A 21,060-nucleotide genomic window follows, 5' to 3' on the forward strand; every position below is an offset into this window, starting at 1 on the left:
CCCAGCAAGTATATCATATTCCTTCTGAATGCTATAGAGATTGCACTTCTTCTCACATACCCTTCCCTCAGACATCCTTTCTTCTACTTAACTGTTTTGCTAACAGTTAAGTTATTCTTATGATAAGCAAACACATCTTAATTCTTTAATTTGATTCCCTAACTGCCTTAACTGGGCAGCTCCTGTATCCTTATTTATTGCAGGAGATATAAGTGGAACACTCGCTCCTTTCCCCAAGCATAACATTTTGCTCTTCTGGGTACATTAAAGACTCTGTCATTCAAATATCACAGCCCTTGGTGATGCAGTGTTATGGAACACTTCTGTTAGATTTGTCTTTTATTTTCTCTGAGAGCTTGTCGTCACTGCAGTATTAACTTGAGCTGCAAGTTGACTTGTGCCCCAAAGTGATTCTCTTGTTATGAAGTGAAACAGAAGACTTTGAAAGTAAAATTTTAATAATTTTTGAGGCAGTGCGATTCCTAGGTAGAACACTGGATTGAATTTCAGAGACCTGGCTTCTAGTCACAGCTGTGGGACGAACAAGGTATGTAGTATAGACTTGGGCAACTCATTTTGCCCCTCTGTGCTTCTGTTCCTGCAATCTGTTAGAATACAGATGTTTCAGGTTATGGACTGTCTCTTAATGTGGTGTACAATAAGTAGTGCTAGAGGCTTGGAGTTCAGTTGGGGTCTTGTGAGTTTTTACAGTATGTATAATTAATCCAGCTGACACCGGCCAGTAGCCGGACATCTGCAGAAATGTACAGAAAACTTCCATTAAAAGTTAGAAGTTTAATTTTTTCATGTAATGTAATTAATATTTCCCATTGCCACACTTTACTACACTATAGCATAACAAAATGTCATTATTAAACTGCCTATGATGCTTATGGATCTACCCAAAGTGAATTTTTAACTATTCTTCTCTCTTGCAAAGGGCTATCCTGGTAACGCCTCTGAGCAGATGAATGCTGCTCAGTTCTAAATTTTACTTACTCCTAAAGGTTAAGTATTTTTTCTACTTGATTTTCATCTGCAAGGATTTATAGAATTTATGACTGAATTCTTTTGATGTGGCACTACTCCACATATGAATGATGGCGAGCTGGAAGGCGTGATGAGAATGCTTGCCAAGAATAATTGGCTTCTGCATTGTGGAACAGCTCAAATATTGTGAGTATCACAGTATGTAATTTGGGTGTGCATATTGCCTGTAGTTCAAAGCATTTCACTAGTCCGCAGTGGCAAGCTGAGCTTCCTGTTGGCTGGCTCTTTATATGTTTATCAAACAAGCTACATGCAGCACTTGAGAAATCGATAATCATTTCCAGCTATAGTCTTACGTTTCTTTGGAACAGATGGAAATTAATCTGAGTCATTTTTCTTTCTGTTTGCTTTCCTACTAATTGTCATATTCTGCCAGTCATTCCTGTGATTTCTTTTAATCTAAAAACCTGTTCGCTGGCACATGGAAGTTAATGGCAGGAGTAGTTGTAGTGCACTGTGTGCGTTGCTAAAAGTTTGTTAAATCCAGATATGAAGTACATCTTACTAAGCTTTAGCAATGTTCTTTAAAGCTATACTGCCTTTAAAGTAGCAATATGAAGGCATATTGTCACCTGCCTTACAGAGTTAGCATTTAAAGAAGCAGTCTGAGGATGGCTAATTTTGCAGCGCAAGGATTGACCAGTGCAGTGTTTAGCAAATGTTCCCCCAGTGTTGTATTTTTCACTGAAAGTGCAGAGCTCTACTTAGATATGAACCTTTTTTTAATGAGTCAGCAAATGCTATGATTGGCGCTAGTATGGTATTGATCAAAATATGTGTCATAAATTCTAACAAAACTATATTTTGCTAGCAAATGGTTGTTCCTTTGAGAGTGCGTTCCCACATACCTTGGCCACAGTGCTAGCACCGAGAGGTCTGTGCACCATCTCAAGCCACTCATTCCTACCCTGGGGTCATATCTTTCACCTGTGCCAGCTTTATTGTTTGTGAAGCCATGCCGTAAGCTGGTGAGCACTTAGCCAGGTTAGGAAGAACTCTTTTTGGTAGGGTTATTTTTACCAAGATCTGGTCTCTGATCTACTTCACCGCATGTCCCCACAAAGAAGTGTAAGAATGACTGCAGTGATCAAAGGACAGAACTACCTAAGCCAGCATTGCCTCCAGAAGACGAGAGTGTGGAACCATACCTTGAATCCTGCATTTTTCATTTCCCTGGGATTCAAATGTTACTTTCTTTATTGGCTATGATACACTAACGAAGCTGATCGAGCATAAGCTACCTGATATGCTGGTGTTCCTTCCCCATTCAAAATAAAACTCCTTCAATCAAAAATGATTGATTTTTTAAACTACTGTTTTGCCATGTTGTAAATTAGCCCAGGCAGATGCTGGTAATTCCAGTGAAGTCTTCACTCTGCAGTTTCACTTTGTTACAAAATGCCTGGAGCCAAAAGGAAGTTAAGAGTTGTGCCCAGAGTTTCACAGGACAGAAATGCTGTAGCAGAAACAGCTCTGACAGGAGGGAAAAAAACGTGCAACTCTGATGACTGAAATATGTACACGGACTGACTTTAACAGTAATAACCATATTTATCAAACCTGACCAGAGGAGGAAATCAAATTGTCTGTTTTCATACACTGGACATACAATTTCCTATCCTAAGCTCTCCGGTAGACAGCCAGACATCACGGTCTCTCCCTTTCAGTGACTCCACATGCCAGATGCAGCAGGACAGCCTGATCTGCAGTTCACTGACCACCTGCACCTGACAAGTGAAGTCACAGAGCCAGAGGGGTCACCAGCGCTGAGCCAAAGCCTGGGAGTTTACCACACTAGTTGCAGAAATCCCATGTGTACTTCCCAATTGCCTTGACACGCCAAAAGGGCGAGTTAGGTATGTTGGCTATATGTGTTCCAACATGCTGGATGTACTTCCACAGCAGAGGTGAAATCATTGCATGATCTGATGCATGGATTTTCACATGGCAAGGAGGTAAAATCTTGGGAGGTCTTTAGAATACCTAATACCTTGGGGTTTGGTGTTCAAAAGATTTAACATTTTTTTTTGAATTCAAAAGTGCAGCCCCATTTAAGTTGGGGCAAGCTGGTGTAGCTACCAAAAGAAGTGGTCTTCTTTGCTCCTGCTGCTCATTCTAGCTTTTCTTTGTATCTTCCATTTTCGCATGTTTTTTGCAGCCATGTGGTGAACTGCTCTGGGGAACTGAAAGCTACTAATATTTTTTTTCTTGAATTACTTCTAACCTGTTTTAGTTTCCAGCCCAGTTCACTGTGTGGCATACAAACACCTACGTGAGAGCACAGAGCGGAGTCAAGAGGGAGGGGAAGGTATGACCACCTCTTTTGTGCCAGTTAATCCAGTTTTAAGTGGTCATGAAACTACAGCATCACATTTGGCTTTAGCACATGCCCAGCTATGCCTCCAGCTTGTCAAGTCCCAGTAGCTCTGCACATATGTTTGGCCTAATCCTGATCCAAAACTCTAAATTAGTTGCATTGCCCTGCTCCATCTGCAGTCTCCACTGAGGGGACTGTTTTGCTAAGCTTAGTTAGAGCAGGCCTAATGCATATGTTGTGCCCAACATGCAGAGGTGGCAGCTGCTTTCATGCAAAAATGAGGGCTGGAGTACTCCTTCCATTTGTTCACCTAAGGTCACCACTCACATAAATTGGGAAAGTCTGGGGTTTAATCCATCCTTAATTATCCAATTATAATTTATTATGAAATGCATAAACAATTTCTGGCTCAAGGTCTTCTCCTTCTAACTAAGCCAAAAAATTATTCATACGCTTAACCCATCTTTCAGACCTAATGATTCCTGACTTTGTTCCTATGTAGCTTTAGTCTCCAGCTTTTAAAGATCAAAGGACATAGGGGATGCCTGGGGAAAAATATCCGTTATGCACAATGTGAAAGAGAAGCGAAGCTCCATATATTTGGAGCACAAATGCACAGTTCCTATATCAGAAGGTTATCTTCATAAAATATAAAACTCTTAACAACTCATAAATTAAAAAGTTTATTTTTCCATCTTTATTCTCAGGCTATGGCAAATGGTCCATTATCAGCTTACTTTTTGTCCAGAGGAAGTGTATGACCACAGAATTGACTGACTACAGAACAATAAAATGGGTACATTCCTGTTAGATGTGTTGAGGAATCAAAACACGTTATTGTTGAATATAGGTTTCTGAGGAAGTGTTTTTCTGCATTGCTAGAAGAAGGAAATAGTGACAGGGAAGCATATTTTTTTCTTCTTAGGCCAGAAGACACTTATGGGGATTGAAACGAGAATGTTTCTTGTTTTGCTTTGCTCCTTTAAAAAATATAATTATAACAAAGATTTGGTAAAGAAAATGATTACCTAAAGAATGGTAATACAATTTGAAAAAGAGAATATGATCCCTCCTAAAAAACATCAGTACTCTGTTCTTTCTGTTTGTGAAATCCATTGTATGTTGACAGTGGAACATTTTAAGGTTTGTGTTATTTTGAGGCAACATAATTTTCAGGTTATTTGACGTACTCATTTTTGCCTTTCGCATTTCAGTACCTTGACCACTTGTCTAATCTTGCAAGAACTTGTCATGTTTGGCTGTTTAATTTTATGTATTTATTTAGCTACTTACTCATGAGTTTGAATTAAGTTTTCTTTGTGTATTTTAGTGCATTTGTGCAAAAACCTGCAAGCTTTGAGTCACATCCTCAGCTGCAGTAAATGAGTGGCCCTATTAAAATCGCTGCTACCTACCTGTTGACTGTTACAGCCCTTCTTTTTTTTGTATTTTCAATTGCAAAGACTTTTGTGAGCCCGTTTACTGTGGTGTAAAGAATAAAATGTTAAAATTATACCCCTGAGTATAAAGCCTTCTTACCTTAAAAAGAAAGTCCTTCTTTATGCTAGACCAAATGGAATTTTAAACAGAACTCTGTTCTGCACTTAAGGTTAAAACAGGTTACAAAATCCATTAAGATAAGGATGCGATTTAGTGTGTTACATTACTTCTGTCACAGAGGTTAAGAGAGCTTACCTAATAATCAAAGTCTGATTTAGTATTTCTTATGGCAGAAGGTTCAGCTGCTTTACCTGTTGTAGCTTGCTGCTAGTTTGATTGTATTTACTGAGTAAACATTCTTGTTGAAGTAATCGATTTTGAATGTCAGAAGTCTGAAACTCCCGACAAAGGTATGGTGTGCAGTTGTCCAGACAGTACAAGAAGAAGCTCTGCATGCTGATCTGCACAGTACACTGTATTTCTCAAGAGAAATTTTCCAAAACTAATCTTTAAAATAGTCATTTTTCAGTACCTTTTAGAAAACAAAGTGCTAGTTCCAACTAAAACTAACATTAGGTGTATGATAGAAGGTAATTTTGGAAAATCTTAGTAAAAAGAGGTCATTCGAGGTGAAAACAAATTGCTGTATGTTAGTACTTTATTTTTCAAATGCTAAAAACAGAAAGCACAACAAACATGATCATTCTGCCACCTCTATTCATCACTCCTGATATCACCGCTGACAGCTCTATGGAGTGATTCTTCAGTGAAATTCTAATCTGTTGCAATCAATGGGACTTTTGCCCAATAATTCACTTGAGCCAGGGCTTTAACTACTTTTCTTCTCGTGCTGAGGATTTTTATTATCTAATGATTGTTTTTCTGTTTATTTTTGTTTCCTTTCTTTTTCTTTTCTTTTTTCCTTTTGGAAAATTCATTGTCTCAATCTGGAATCCTGCCAAGTTGTATATCTCTTCTTGTTTTATAGCTATTCTTATTCTTCTTCGGTCAGCCCATATATGCTTAAATGAATTGCATTATCTTCCACAATTACATTAACAGCAATGAAACAAAATGTTCATCATAAATTATATTTGGTGTTTTTTAACCCCTCCACAGATAGGTTTGCATATAGTAACTACTGGGAAGCTTGGTATACATGCTGTTGTCAAAAACAGATACTTCTTTGAAGGACTTTTAGCATGAATTCTTTGCTGGACAGGTACCCAGTACAGACTGAGCAGATGAAATTACGGGATCCACATATTTTCTTTGGAGATTCGTTTTCCTCTTTTGGTAATATACTGAGCGCTGGTCTCGTTTTCTTGCACATATTGCATGAGCTCCCTTTGCACTTAGAAACATACCATGAGTTTGTGTTGCTTTCGCTGGAGGTTACTTGTATTTGTCTCTTGCTGGGATAACGTTGCTCACCTCTCCTTTTATGTTGCTTGCTAATCTGTTCTTTCACTATCTTCACATTTCATATTAAAATGTATCTGTAAGTTGAAGCAATCACTGATTTTAAACTATTGCTTTACTTGAGTTTTCCACAACATTCAACCTCGCTCCTTTCGCAAACCAACTTGGAGCTGTGTATTTTTGTCCAAATTTAAAGATAACTGAACTACTTAAAATATAAACAAGAGACAAGTAATATGGCTAGAAACTTTATTCATCTTGATTTGAAAAATTCCCAATACCTGCATTCTAAATGAAAATTTTTGAAAATATCTGTTCTTCCCTGACAAAATTTGAAAGACTGTGTTTCCCTTGTGTGGACTCATTTCCTCAGTAACATGTAAAGGAGTTCTGCTCCATTCAAATTTTAATGCTCTAACTTCTGCAGGAAAAATGAAGTGTTGGCTGCCAGAACTCAAAAGTTTTTATTTTGTTGTTAAAATGTAGTTACAGGATTTGCTGAAGTCCAAACATAAATTTTGTTAATGTCTGTAAAACCATTACTCATTTTTTTCTTCTTAAAAAAAAAAAGGTTTTAGATCACCTCCATAGTTCAATTTGGTGTTTAATTCTTTATATCATTTTTTTTTCCATTTCTGCTTTGATTTTTACTTATTCAGGCTTCTTTGTCTCTTATGTTACCCTCTGCAATATATTTTTGATCCACTCTATGAAAGATGATATGCACTAACTTTGCATTCTTTTGTGTTGTGCCTTTGGGACTGCAGCAAGGGCTGCCAAGGACACGAGTGACATCCTACCGACGGCCTCTCTTTAACTGCTGTAAGAGGCGCAGAGGGGCCAGTGATTCCTCTGTCCCCTTTTCAGATCTTTTTCAAAGTATAAGTACTTTTTTATCAACTTATTCCAATTTTTTGTCAGATGAGAAGATTCTTTAGGAGCTCCATTCACTCGTACATTAAGTTATAGTTTGAATTAGGTATTTGGGCTTGTTATTTGAAATAACGGCTATATTTCATACAATGGCTATACCATCTGTTCTTTACCACTGGTTCTTGGCTTCTCAGAATCAACATCACAAAAATGGCTTAGCAGAGAGCTTTGTACAGAAAGTACAGCCAGCTTCTGCATTTTCTTGTATCTGTTACTTGAAAGAATTGACTTGTATTTTAACTGCACATCTGTGTTCTAAATGCAATAGTACATGGAGAAAATATCTTTTTTAAAATTACTTTCATCGAGGAAATAAAAGTGACTGTACAATGCCATTGCTAGGTCCCATATTTTGTCTTGTTTGCTTTTACCATATTTTCTCAGTTTATAAATAAAATGATTATTATTCCTCCTAACCACTTTCCCTGCAAACTCTTTGGGAGAGCTCAGAGTATAGACAGGCAACTTCCAATGCGCGTACCACCGCAGAAGCAGGCACGTCCATCTTGGACACTGAAAGTGAGCGTTTTTTGGCAAAAAAAAAAAGGGGCAAAAATGATTCAGATTCAGACATCTAAACAACTCCAGTGACAGTGCGTGAAATGATGAGATGAAAAACATTAATTCATAGTTTTTTTAAAAAACAGAGAGTTCTGTGAGTGGCAAGCTTAGCAAAGCCTGATTTATGGTGGATTTATTTCTTACAGTTAGATTCCTTCCTGTCGAACAGGTACAACTTCCAGGGGTAGCTTTTTCTACCAATTCGTAGCTCTTCTCTCCTTTGCAGCTTCTATACGGTCTAAATGTCAACTGAGCACACACTACTTCTCTTTGCTTAGTAGAGACATTTACAAAGATTTTTCCCTGTAGATGGTGTAGAATCTAACAAGTTTGAGATCTCTGCACCTCTGTTAGGTTTGGTTCACGCTGACCAAAAGGTTCAAATGGGGGCACATACCCAAGGACTAACTGAAAGTAAGAGTATTTTGTGAATGTCTTCCATTCGTTTGTACCAATGGCAATATTATGTGTGTCTTTGCATGCAGTCAAAGATCTGCTGTATAGATGAGTACTCATAAAGGTTAATTTCCTGATTTTTATATTTTTTCTGGGTCACAGAGGTGATTTGTAAAATAAAAAATATTTTGTATTTTAAAGGTAATTCTAGTAACGGGATAAAAGGTGTTCATTCTTTATTTATAGGCTCAGATGTAACTAGGAATTGTTCTATCAATATAGATGTTCTCTGCAAGAGAGAAGTAATTTTGAATGTTTCCTGAATAAATAGCTGTACAATAAAGTCTATATCAGAGATTTATGTGGTTGCAGGAAAAATTTTGTAGTAAAAAAGATACCAAACTTTCATTGCATCAGCTTGTGAGAAGTAACTACTTTTGTGTTTAACAGTTGAATAAACAAGGCAACAAAAGTAATTGTTCTCAAACTGAAGTGAGTGTAAAATACACTTAGGGGACCCACACATCCATCTTTGTTTTCTTGTTGAGCTTTTAGGGGAGTATCACCATTTGAAGCCATAGGCAGATGTCCTCTTTCAGATTCAGCTTTCTGGTCACAGAGGTTACTACAGGCTCCTAAAAGCTGCTGTCCAAACTTATCTCGAGGTGAAGTAGTCCCTGTGCATGCTTCCTAATGTGCTCCAGACAAAATCAGCTAATTTAGTTCAGCTCAACAATTAAACTGCTTGAGCTGTCTTAGTTCTTTTTCCTTGAAGCATGTTAGCTCCCTAAACTTTTTCTACCAGCAGTTTGGTGACATTTGTAGCTTTTAGCAAGGCGCTGTTACCGAGCAGCTCTGGGCCAAGATGGAGGAGGATGTTTGTCCATGGTCCATGCTTGAGCACCAGATAATGTGATATGGGTGTTGGAAGGAGAAATATGCTCAGGTGCATAAAAATCTATATCATGAATGATAGAGGCCTATACAAGTATGACTAGCATGGAAAAGAATAAGTATATATACATATATAATATGCAAAAGTGCTAGTGAATTAAAACTGATGAACAAATATTAAAAAACATAAAAATACCAACGGAAGTATAGTAAGTGTAGGTTTGCGAGAACAGGCTCAGCAGTGGCTGACCTTGCTTACTCTTGAGTGCTGGGTGCTGTGCTGCCTCTTTTTTGAGGCATTTTCCTTTTGCTTTATAAATTTCTCGTGTTCTTGAGCAAGAGGTAAAGAAACTGAGCTGTGGTTAAAATCCCTGTGACCTGAGCACCCTAGCTTAACGTACTTCCCATAACATGGAAAGTTACTAGATAGATTCTGAAAAAAACATTAGCTGGTGTTTGCATAGCTCTGATACCACCATGCACAGTGTCTATGTGCTTTATCAAATTACACACACAAATCTAATCAATTTGAAATTACCTAAAATGCTGTGAAGAAACAACCAGTGATTTTGAAACCTCGTAGTAACTGATGATTACTCAAGCTTTGCCAAGCAGAATAAAGCCATTTTACCAGAAGCTTCGATCGTGTTAGGTCTCAAAGGAAATGTAGAGTCATGTTTGGTCAGCACCGAAACTGTACTTTCAGGAACATGTAGCAGTAGAAGGTGGTGCTTGTTCCGTAGCTGCTGTTCTTTCCTCTAAATCAATGCTAAGCTTTGGTAGTTAGTAGGCTGTTAAGTGGTGGGCAGTTTAAAAAATCATGATATTTTGATTTAAGATATAAATTTGGTGTTTGTAGACATGTCTGCCTTTCTGCTGGTCATACGTAAATTACTTTATGGCTAAGTTGTTCTGGCAGTTTCAGGTAGGTACCGTGTTCTGTATAGCTTTTTGTGGTCACCTGCACACTCTACTAATCTCTAACTGCCATGCCACTACTCCTGTGTTTCACTATTGAACAAAATGAATGTAATCTAAATGGATATAATTTAGATACAGTTTGTTAAACCACTCTTATACCCAAGAGTGGAAGGTACCGCATTAAAGCTCATTTTAGATTCATCACTATAATTACTTTTTGTACAAAAATGCAATTTCCCTTTCTTTCAAAGCAGAATGACTACAATGCTGTCTTTCAAGTTGTTTTCAAAATCAAGATAGTTGCACAGCACTGCTGTCGAGGACCCTCTGTAAACTACAACAGACCAAACTGTCTTGGCCCAGGCAATGAGCAGTCATCCTGTTTGATTAAGAATGATTCTTTTCTCACTTTCAACAAGAAACATTCTTTAATAAGGTCAAGTTTTCTCTAGTAAATGTTGGCAAATATTGTTATGTGCCTGTACAAAATCAAAAAACATCCTATAAATTGCTAATGGGGAAAATATCCATAATTACTGGCAAAATGTTTAGGGAAGTTCTTAGTAGAAGGTAGAAGAGAATCAAACGTGTCGAAATAGTTTCTCCTCATTTAGGAGAAAATTTTTTTTTTTTCCTCACAGCATTTAGCAGGAAGATTTCCTTTGATTAATACTAATGAACCCCTCTCTGCTGGCAGAATATACATGAATTGATTTTACCAGATTTCCCGAGCCTAGGCAACTATTTGCTCTTTTATTGCACTGTCCGTAAATTCCTGCTGCCTTCATATCGTACACCTTGAGTTACAGAAATTTATTGGTTTTGGTATTGGCGCTGTGGACTGCAGATGTCTGCTTTGGTTTTGTATTCTATAAGAGACAGTGCAATTCTTGTGTAGGAGACTGGGATGAAGCTACAGGTTCTAATTACAGGTTTGTATACAAAGAGAAAAGAGGTCATCCACAGTGAAAAACGCAGGTAGTTATTTTTCTTTAGGTATGTTCCAGTATCTTTCTTTTGAAACCCATGAAATGAGTAGATGAGAAACTCTTGTAGATATTTTTTTCTAGAAATGATGTTTTGAAATTAGAACAGCTCTAGCTCAGCTGGCAGAAGTGTCCTTAAAAGATAGTTAAGAAACCTCATCTTTCAAAGGAAAAAGAAAAAAAAAAAAACTATTGACCTGTTGAAACCGGCTTTTTGCACATGTGAATGTCATAGGATTAAGAACAGTATGTTTTAATGATGAATTGGATCATGAAATATGGATCTTTATTCCACAGTGCTTTTTCTTGCTGTTAGAAGATCAAGCGTTCTGAGAAACAAGTTTTATATTCTTTACTGTGCCAAGCCTCCTTTTCCAGCACTGATGAGGAATCATTAGTGAGCATGTTAAGGCTCCCTCATTCTCTGGGCAAATTTGCACCTTAGCCTCAGTTACTATGAAACCTGTATCTACTGGCTGTGGTGAGATCCCAGACTACTGGAATAGGCAGATTGCCAAATCTAGCTGATGATGTTAAGAGGTGCAGAATTGTTATTGCTATTTTTCCACTAGAAAATAACAGTTGTAAGAAATGAAAATTTGTCACTGTCCCTGAAGTGTATGCTGGGGAAAATTTCTCAGCTTCATTAGAGAATGTTACTGGAATAGCAATATCAGGGCATTCCTCTGGTGCATGGCTACCCCCAGCTGAAGTACCTCCGCAGCCTGATTATCAAGGTGGGATCTCAAACAGTCAAGTTATGGTGAGGATCTTGGTTTCTCCTGTTGGAGCTGCTCCATTTTGTATTAGTAAGTAAAACATTGAACCACACAGATTCCAATCATTTGCAGCACAGGGAGGTGAAAAGTTTCCTTTTTGTTATTCATCTGTAGCAGAAGAACTGCAGCAGAAGAAATGAAGAGATCCACCTCAAAATAGTCAACCCCTGTGTTCAGGACACTCATATAGGATGTGGGAGAACTGTAAAAGATTTTGAGCTCTGACTATTCCCAGACAGTTGCATAATAAACAAGCTATTTGCTATTTTAGGGTAAGATTTCATTTTATTGCATTTCGAGAAAAAAATAGCAAAGCTTTGAACCAGTTTGGTGTCACTCTTCTGTAGAACAGGACAAATATATATATATTTTTGACCTCACGAATTTTCTGGCGGGAATAGGTTTCCCATCATTTCTAATTTGGACCTATATCCATGGGAGGAGAAAAGAACCCATTGGGCAATCTCTCTCAGAAAATAAGCCACAGAACAAGATAGATTAAAAATTACTGTAATGTATCTTTCATGCGCCTTTTTTTTCTTACTGCTACTTTTGATCTCTGATGATTTTACTTCATCTGTCTAAAAATTAGGGGACAGAGCATCAATTAATGTAAAATTGTGGCACCGCTTAGATCGATGCTGAACATTTGACTCAAGGCTTTTTTTAAAAGAAAATGTAAGGAAAAAAATCCTTCTGTGGGTTTCAGGGAAATGAGCTGTAAGTGAATATTGTGAAAGAGCTGAAATGTGCTGTAAGGGAAAGACTGACACAGTGTTTGTCAAGTTTTAAACTTGACGCATGGAGGACCAGGTTGAGCTGTTTTGTGGTTTTGCCTTATGACGTTTGTCAGTCACATACCTGTCATCCAAAGCAAACCCTCTCCCAGCCTGGCCTTTCACAGCAGCAAAAACGGTGACTGATACTTACAGTGTCATCTAGAGGGTTAGTAGCCTGTGGGATAATTCCCTGAGGCAGTATGACACAGAAATGTAATAGAAATAATGATTGACTCATTGTCTAGTAGAAAGAAACTGTGTGAGTAGCATAATTCATTCAGTTTAAAGTGCAGATTTCTTATCTGTGACATACATATAATAAAAGTTTTGCACGTCTGACTTGTGTAAGAGTATTTATGTTTCTCAGCAAAAGCAAATAATCAAACCAATGGAAGCCATTTTCTCTTAAAAACAACACGAAAAGCAAGTGAAATTGCGCTTAAAAAATTACGGGAGGAGACCCAGAGAGCTGATGTATCTGCACAGTCTACTGTATAAATGAGATCTAATCCTGAGTGGAGCTCTTGGGCACTACTATAAAGATATTTTAATATATTAATAAGCAATGACTCTAAAAAAGAGAATAGAGAAATATAAAACAGCTTTGAGGTTCTGTTACAGTTATTTTGTTAAAATGATGTTTATCCACATCTGTATTCTTGCAATCTGTAGGCAAAAAGATTATTCATTTCTTTGGTGGAGTCAGAGATAAGCTTGGAATTTTGCAGGACACAGGAGATGCAGTACATGATCTGCAGACTTTATGGAGTAAGCGTCTGCTCCAGCACATACTTATTGGGAATAATCCATCAAGAGCATCCTCTGTCATTCAGACAGGAACTCCCAGGCCTTCACATTTTTCTATTATCTTTAGTGGGGTACAAGGGTCCACTGCTACGGAGCATGCTGCCAGCCCAAAGGCTGAGTCAGGCATCACTTGACCTGAGAGGGAAGCTTTAAAAACTAAATAAATATTGAAACTAAAAGAGATGGTTACGGATTGCCTGTGTTCTTCATTTCCAGAAGAATGCAGAAGCTTAGCCCATTTGCCCCATGTAAATACACTCCGGCTAATTGCGTATGAAGGGAAGGAGAACTGCTTCGTAAAAGGAAGGGGGAGAATTGATTCCTGCTACTGGCCTTTTTGCTACTTTCAGGATTGAAGAAGAATGAAGTCTCCCAGTCTCATATTTCTCCATTTGCCCGGCTGGGAAGAGAGTCAGCTTCTCGGTGTGTAGCTGGGGCTAGACGGAGAGGTTTCTTGTGTCCGGGAATCCCCAGGGCCCCCAGGGCCTTAATAAAGCCTTGTCTCCAGCTGGGCTCTCTTAACATCACTTCATTTAGTTTAACTTATCGATATCATCTATTTCAAATCTGAATTAGGAACACACAGGTCATTTTTAGGGTGTTTTCTTCAGAAAAAGGATATGTATTACTACCAGCCACCTATTATCTCTTGACACCATCGACCACTGTCAGCCAAACGTGGTAGTGAGGTAGCAATTTATTAAATTCCTCTTAGTTATGTGAAAAAGAACAACTTTATAGAGGGCCCTATTGACACTGTCATTTAAGAAAAAGCCTGAAGTTTGAGCACAGCTGTTATTAGACAGCAGAGAACCTAGACAGAAAAGAGCCAATATGAGTGCCTCAACTCTTGGAAAGTTTTCACTCAGCTTTCGCGTTTTATCGAACAAAAGGAATCCTCTGCTGAGGTTTCTTTGGCAAAGTCCAGCTGAGGCTTTTTCTACACTTTGGGCATTTATAATTTTTAATGTCATGTGAGCTCAGGCTGCACTGTTAGCGTAGTTAAGTTCAAAAGTCAAATCAACCAGGAGACGCAAATGCTTAGGAAAATAGGCTTTGCAGTTGTGGTGCTTACAGATCTCTCTCTCTCTGTCCTTTCTCTCTCTCTCTCTCTCTCTCTCTCTCTCTCTCTCTTTTTTTAAATTCTGCTGTGATTTCTGAACATGTATTTATAAAGTTTTGAGCACCTTTCTTTTCAAAGACAAATACAGATCCTGCAATTCTTTCCCATGTGGGACTCCCAGTTTGCATATTTCAGTGTGGTTTAAACAAGTTCCAGTTGGTGACTGAACAGACTTACTGGATTTTGGAGCTATTGGTCTTTCAGAAGAAACCGGGAGTAATCTGCTTAAATGTGAAGCGTATGGTAGTTTCTGATGGACTTGTACTGGTATTTGACAAAAACGTGCACTATTCCTTTGTGTTCTAATTTATGTTCTAGGAAAATAGGAAGACAAAACTGTTAGTAGGTCTTTTTAACAGTAAAGTTTTACACATACAGATTTAGTGACTTGTAATTCTTGTTTTCATCCTAATTCCAGGAATAACATATAACAGTTGAGCTCTTCAGCAAAATCCTGATGGGGGCAACGTAATATCCCTTGATCCCTTCTACTAGGATCAGATGACGTGGTAGAACAGCAAACATGACAGTGTGACTGTTTGAACCATCCACCTTTTGCCAGAATGGCTTTTATTTTCTCAACTGCTAAATTAATTTAGTTCTGCTTTGAAAATCTATCACTTCTTTCAGTGTGTTGAATCAGCAGCAGTATCCTACTCAGAATCAAACTGTTTCACAGCTGTAAAAGGAACTGATCTCTAGGATACATCCTAGCACCTAGAAAAGTTATTTTTGTATGATGCAAGAAATAAGATTTGAAAGCAGCTTGAACAATGAACCCATTATTGGACTTCTTGCCCAAGATTCTCAGAGCTCAGAATCAACGCAGTTAAAACTGTTGAGAAAAAAAATAGATTTAAAAAGATACAGATCTTTTTCTCAAAATCCAGTTTGTTCATGAATAGAAAGCAATAAAAATGCATTCACAGGACATTTTGCTATAGTACAAGTTCAAAACATCAGGCAAGCTTTCCTTTTTTTTTTTTTTTTTCATTTTGAGGTTGTTTGATTGAAGGGCTTAGTTCTTTTGCCTCTGAGTGATAGCAGTCCTTCCAGCAGGTTCTTACAGACAGTGGAGTAAGGAAGGAATCTGTTAGTCCTTTGCCAAAAGAAGTCAGAGGGGAAGAGAGCACTAGATGGGGATGTGTGGGAACAGAAGTTCATTTGGCCTTGTGGGATTTTTGGTAACTGTAAAGGGTTGATATAAACATTCATAAACATTTTGATATGTTTTGTCATTAAAGTAGTAAATTATTTCAATATGCTGTATGTATTTAACGCTTGTTTTCCTACCTGGCTGCAAAGAAAAATGCTTTTTAATAGTCTGCTGAAATAGTCTGGCACTGCAAGACTATTTCTTCAGACGAATTAATACAGAAATACTTCTAGGCCAGACATTAGAACAAGTTATATCAGTTAGTGACTTAGTTCCAAACCTTTTCCAAGGAGTGGACCACATCTTTGACACAGAGAAAACAGTAGAGGAAGCCACCACAAATAACAACCCCAAACCCATGCAGTGGAACTGAACTACATAGCAAGGACCAGATCATGTAGTTCTCCTACAATTGCAGCCGTCAAAAGTGCCATCCTTACACTAAATTACTTAAAGCAAACCTGCTTTAAGAGCACAGTATCTTCTTGCTGGACGTCTGCAGCCTTCCTGTTACCTGGTTTTGTAAGAATGTAAACATATGTCATTCATACCCTTGCCCCTGAAATATGCAGTCCTAGGGTATAAAGAGATTGGTATATAGCGTATGTGGATTTCTCTGAGAGCAGCAGAGAAATATGGAGACTCGGTAGAAAAAGAACCTTTCCCACCTATGAAAATAGTAGCATAGTTCCTTTAGGTCCTCATTTACTATATGTTTTGCCTGGGTATTTGTTTATATGGTCCTTTTTTATAATGTAAGTGTAAATAGAGTAGTTTGACAAGCTGTGCACAAATGGACTTTATCACTTTGTGCCTATGTTTCCTGGAGGTTACTACACTTTCTGCTCAAGGAGATAAGGCACTTTCCATATCCTAAGGCTACTGCTACTGACACAGCATAAAGCAGTATGATAGGTGTGATCTACAGATCTCCAGGTTCTCAAAGACCGGTCCTGGTCATTAAGACATGGTCTGTCCGTGTACAAGGCTACTAAATGGTACGCTTGACTTTTCTTCCCTGGAATGGAAATTTGGAGAGATTCCTGGTGTCGAAGTGAGTAAGTGTTCAAAGTGGAATGATCATAAAAGCTTCTGAGAAATCTGCTGTAGCTGAGTTCTCTTCCCAGATGCACATTCCAAAATCTGATCAAGAGTATTTTGTTTTACTTGAAATTGTGGAGGGTGTTCAGCAACTTTCTAGGTTGTTAAACCAAAGACTCTTTCATAATTACCTTTTAACTACAGTATGACATCTGAACCTCACAGAGGAAGCCTTTTGAGTCACAATACTGATGAATTTATCTGTAAAACATAAATGCAAAATTTTTTTTTCAATTGTGATATGGATGACTAAGAAAATGGATGCTATTTCTATGTTGAATCAGTTTTAATAGGGCTATGTTTAATAGAAGGTGACAATGTTGACTAAAATGTCAAAGTCACTTTGGTATATAGGCCATCAGTTAAGGCTTTAAGGACTAACAGACTCATTTACTGAAAAAAATCATAGTTTGAACCACAGAGTATTTTTTTGAAAGGCTGTGGTAGTGAGAGAAACTGAAACTCTTGGTCCAGTGATTCTACTGCTCCAGACTTCAAGCTTACACTAGGCAGAAGAGCAAGAAGATGGTCAGAAAATGCAGGGAAGAGATCCAGGTCTGAATCTCACAGTAGACCTTCAGCTCATCTTCTTTTTTGACTAGCCTGGATGCTTCCAGAGCTACTTGCAGCTGCCTACATCCCCAAAAGGCAACACACACGCTGAACGTATCTGGAGCACACCATAGTTTGACTATGACCGTTTCTTGTCTCCAAGATGCTCCGATGCTCCTATTTTAAGGCAACACGGTAGTCAAAGCCCTTGGCAGTGTGCTTGCTCGGTCACCTTCTTTCCAGCCTCTTGGCATCACTGAGACAATCTCAACTGACCAGACGACAGTGAAGAATCTGGCACTTACCTTTTCCTTAAGCTGTGTTGAAATTGCTTAGAGGACTGACAAGGCTAGAATGAGCACACTTGAGCTACAGTAGAAAAATATAGTATTGCTTTTCATTCTCTAGGAATACTATGATAACATATATTAAAATCATGATGAACCATTAAATAAAATGTATACTATCCCTATTGTCATTTAGTAATCTTTCCCTTTGAACAGAAGTAGTTTCTGAGTAAACCAAAGGTGTGAATGAGAGTACAGCTATCTCTAGTGTTGCATTAGGAGCCGTGCTAACGATCGACTCTTTTATAAACAGGACACTAGAACATCCTTTTTAAAAAAAAATGGGTGTGCAATGCCAAGTGATTATGGTTCAGTTTTGTTCTTCTGTTAGCCTTGGATTTGTTTTTCCTACGTACCCTACTGAAAGCTAGACATGGTGGGATTGTTTATATTAATCTGTGAACTGGAAAGAGAACATTTGCTGTCACTTCTTTTTTTTTTTTTTAAGCATATATGAAGTAGTATGCAAGTTTTCAAAATGACTGGTGTTTCTCTCTGAAACTATTTCTTTCCCTCTTGTTAAGGCCTAATGAGTTACAAAAAGAATCTTTGAAATTTCAGAAAAGAACTCTAACTTACAGAAGTTAATCTGTTTTGGGACTCCATCACTGGCAATCTCTTCTTGATCGTTCTGCTGATATAAAGGGGCCACCGAAACAACAGCCTGCATACACTTTCTGAATGACGATGAAATGGATCTAGCCCTCTTCCACTTGTGAAATTCTGACAAAAAGCTTGCTCATGTGCCCCTACCAAAAACTGATTGGTAGACTATCCAGGCTGGGAATAATTACATGGTACTACCTTAGATATAACACAGAGGTCAGAACCAGTTTTGAGAGACTGTCAAATCTGGGTGGCTGCTATTTATTTTTTTATTTGTAGCTCAGCAGTGACAGGGTGTTATACTTAAAAGCCGTTAACCTAGACAACATTTTCCACAACATTTTATAACAACAAAAGCGTAGACCAAATTTAGAGCCTCAGTACTTTTTGGAAAAGCTTTCCTGTGGCTCTTCAGCAGCTTGTGGGAGCAAAGGCGGGTGCTTGCTTCGATGAGCGCCCTGTCGCTGTTCAGAATCCTCCTTATTTCGGTTTAAGGTAACAGGGCTGGCCCTGTGGGGTCTGCCATCTGAAAACTTGGATGAGGTGCTGAATCCTGCAAGTCGTGCTGATGGTCTTTAGTCTGCCACTGCTCATTAGGATTTTGCGTAGTCAAACTGATCTGCAAGGATCCCTGCCGGGCCCTGGAGCGCCAGGAGAGCGTCCTGAAGTGCGGGAGTCAGCCCGGCGAGGCCACGAAAGAGAAACGGCCGCCTGAGGGGGTGGCCCTTGCACTGTGAGGGAGGGATTCGGGCTTCTGACCTACTTTGGGATACACAGGGAAGGTGGATAAAGTGGATAAAGATACAACTGCAAGGTGCCGTTGGTAACATTTTTAATACGTGGATAAGAAGGGATTTATGCTTTAAAATTAAGAAACAACAAACTGAGCATTTTCATTAGTTTAACTTAAATTGGCATCCTTCAACTTTTTTTTTAATTGCTTTCATACTTCTGAGAAAAACCTCACATTCTCACAGTCTTAAGTATTTGAAGGGGTGATGCCTACTTGTGGAGCGAAATATGAATTTCCCAATATCTGATTTTCAAGAAATGCTGAAGGGCAGGCTGCAGGCTAGCTAGACAACAAAACAGTGTTGTACATATTGGTTTTACCTCACTTCATTATGTGTTTTATCCTCAATGAAATCATTGTATAAAGTCATCAGATAACTATGCATACGTTAAGCTCATCTCTGCTTCGTCAGAAATATTTAACACAGTACACTTACAAACATATTATGAACAAAGTTTCTTACATTTCTAGCATGGATCTGGATGAAATCTGCACTTTGAGGTCAATGTACAGACTGTTCACTTTCAAGAACTAGCCAAAGTTATGACTATTTAAAAATAATTTAGGAGGCTAGTGAGGTGAGCTGTGATGTCTGTTGTGTTGCAGAATGTCACAGATTCTCTTTTGATGGATGAACAGTCTGGAAAATCCTAATATTATTTGCCAGGGGAATTTTTTGAGGATTGGGTAGCTTTTATAGTAAGTATGACGTGTCTGAAATACAGTCTTGACAGTTCAGTAGGGATGTTGTTGTTGAGTATCTGTTAAATGTTGTGTTCGCTGAAGTGAGAGATTAACCACAGTGCAGGCAAGCACTGAAAAATTTTCTTTAAACAGCTCTGCCAATTAATCTTAATCCAAACTTCGTGTTCTCGTCTTGCCTTTTTTCCAAAAGTGAGCGGAGGTTATTCAAAATTCTGCAGTATCTTTGAAATATCCACAAGTATGCGAAGTTTCACAGCTTTGAAGGAACCCAAAGTTCTGGAGCATGTGCTCTGTAACGTAAAAATAGTTGAATCCAGTATCTTGCATGTCAAACTGTAATGCACTGAACTATTTGGCACTAATCCATGCTGAAGTATATTATTTTAAAAGGAATTTTAGTTAATTTGTTTTCCTGATCTTTTGCTTCTCTGGCGTTTTGTAAAAAAAAAAGTTAATTTAGTGTGAAAAAAATTCAGGGAGATGTTTTATATGGAAAAACAAGTCCACTGAACAAACCCTTCTCTACCTTGGAGTTCTGCTCGCATGTAGCTGATCCCAGAAGCATGCATGCCAGCATTTTCAAAACTTGGTGTTTCAGATACACAGATACACTGCTCTCACCTCAATGCAGTGTGGAGAAACACTTTTCCCATCTACATGAGGGAACAAATCAAAAAGATGGGCTTTGTGGGTGGGAATTTTTTTCCTGAAGTTATTTACATACTAACGGATCTCCTGCTGTTGGTGCTTTGCTGAAGAAGGGAATGCCTTCCTCTCTGTGGTTCAGTTCTGCGAGTTTTAAGACGGCATGCTGCAAGGCGACATGCAGCAATTTCGAATAGATGATGACTTTCCCTACCAATATTGGGTCTGCATTTCCAAAACTCTGACGAGCCTTTTTCTTTTTTTTTCCTCTTTCCTTAGAGCCGCCATGTGATGCTTTGTACACACACGGACTCTGGGGTTAGAGCAAATATTACTGCAATATTTGAACAGCTACCGCGCGCCGGCGAGGCGCAGTTATCCAAGGCACTTACGCGCATTTTTTTTTACCTCTTCCCCACACTTTATAATTATTAGCCGATTAATTCCCATGCCGCCCCGGGTGGTGGAGGCAAGAAAATATTATTGTTTCCACACCGCGACGCGGGAGCGCAGCGGGCCGCCCGGGAGCGGGGGGGGGGGGGAGCCCGCGGCCGCGCTGATTCACTCGTGCGCGGCGTCCGGCGTGGGGAGGAGGAGGGAGGCCCTGCTCCCCCCCGCCGCGGGGCCGGGCGGGGCGGCACCGGGGGCGGCGCTGCGGGCGGGAGCGCGGCGGGCGGCGGAAAGTTTCTGGTCCGCGCGTCTGGGCCGGCGGGCGCTGGCGCGGCGCGGGCTGCCGGGGGCCGAGCG

General features: G+C 39.0%; 1 protein-coding gene across 7 annotated transcripts in view; it reads left to right on the top strand.

Annotated features, from left to right (window-relative positions):
• The window catches only part of LOC138064098 (3',5'-cyclic-AMP phosphodiesterase 4D), a 402,077-nt gene that overhangs the window by 327,357 nt on the left and 53,660 nt on the right, over positions 1-21,060 (top strand). The window lies entirely within an intron of this gene.

This window comes from Struthio camelus, chromosome W (assembly GCF_040807025.1).
Source record: "Struthio camelus isolate bStrCam1 chromosome W, bStrCam1.hap1, whole genome shotgun sequence".
In the NCBI taxonomy this organism is placed as follows: Eukaryota; Metazoa; Chordata; class Aves; order Struthioniformes; family Struthionidae; genus Struthio; species Struthio camelus.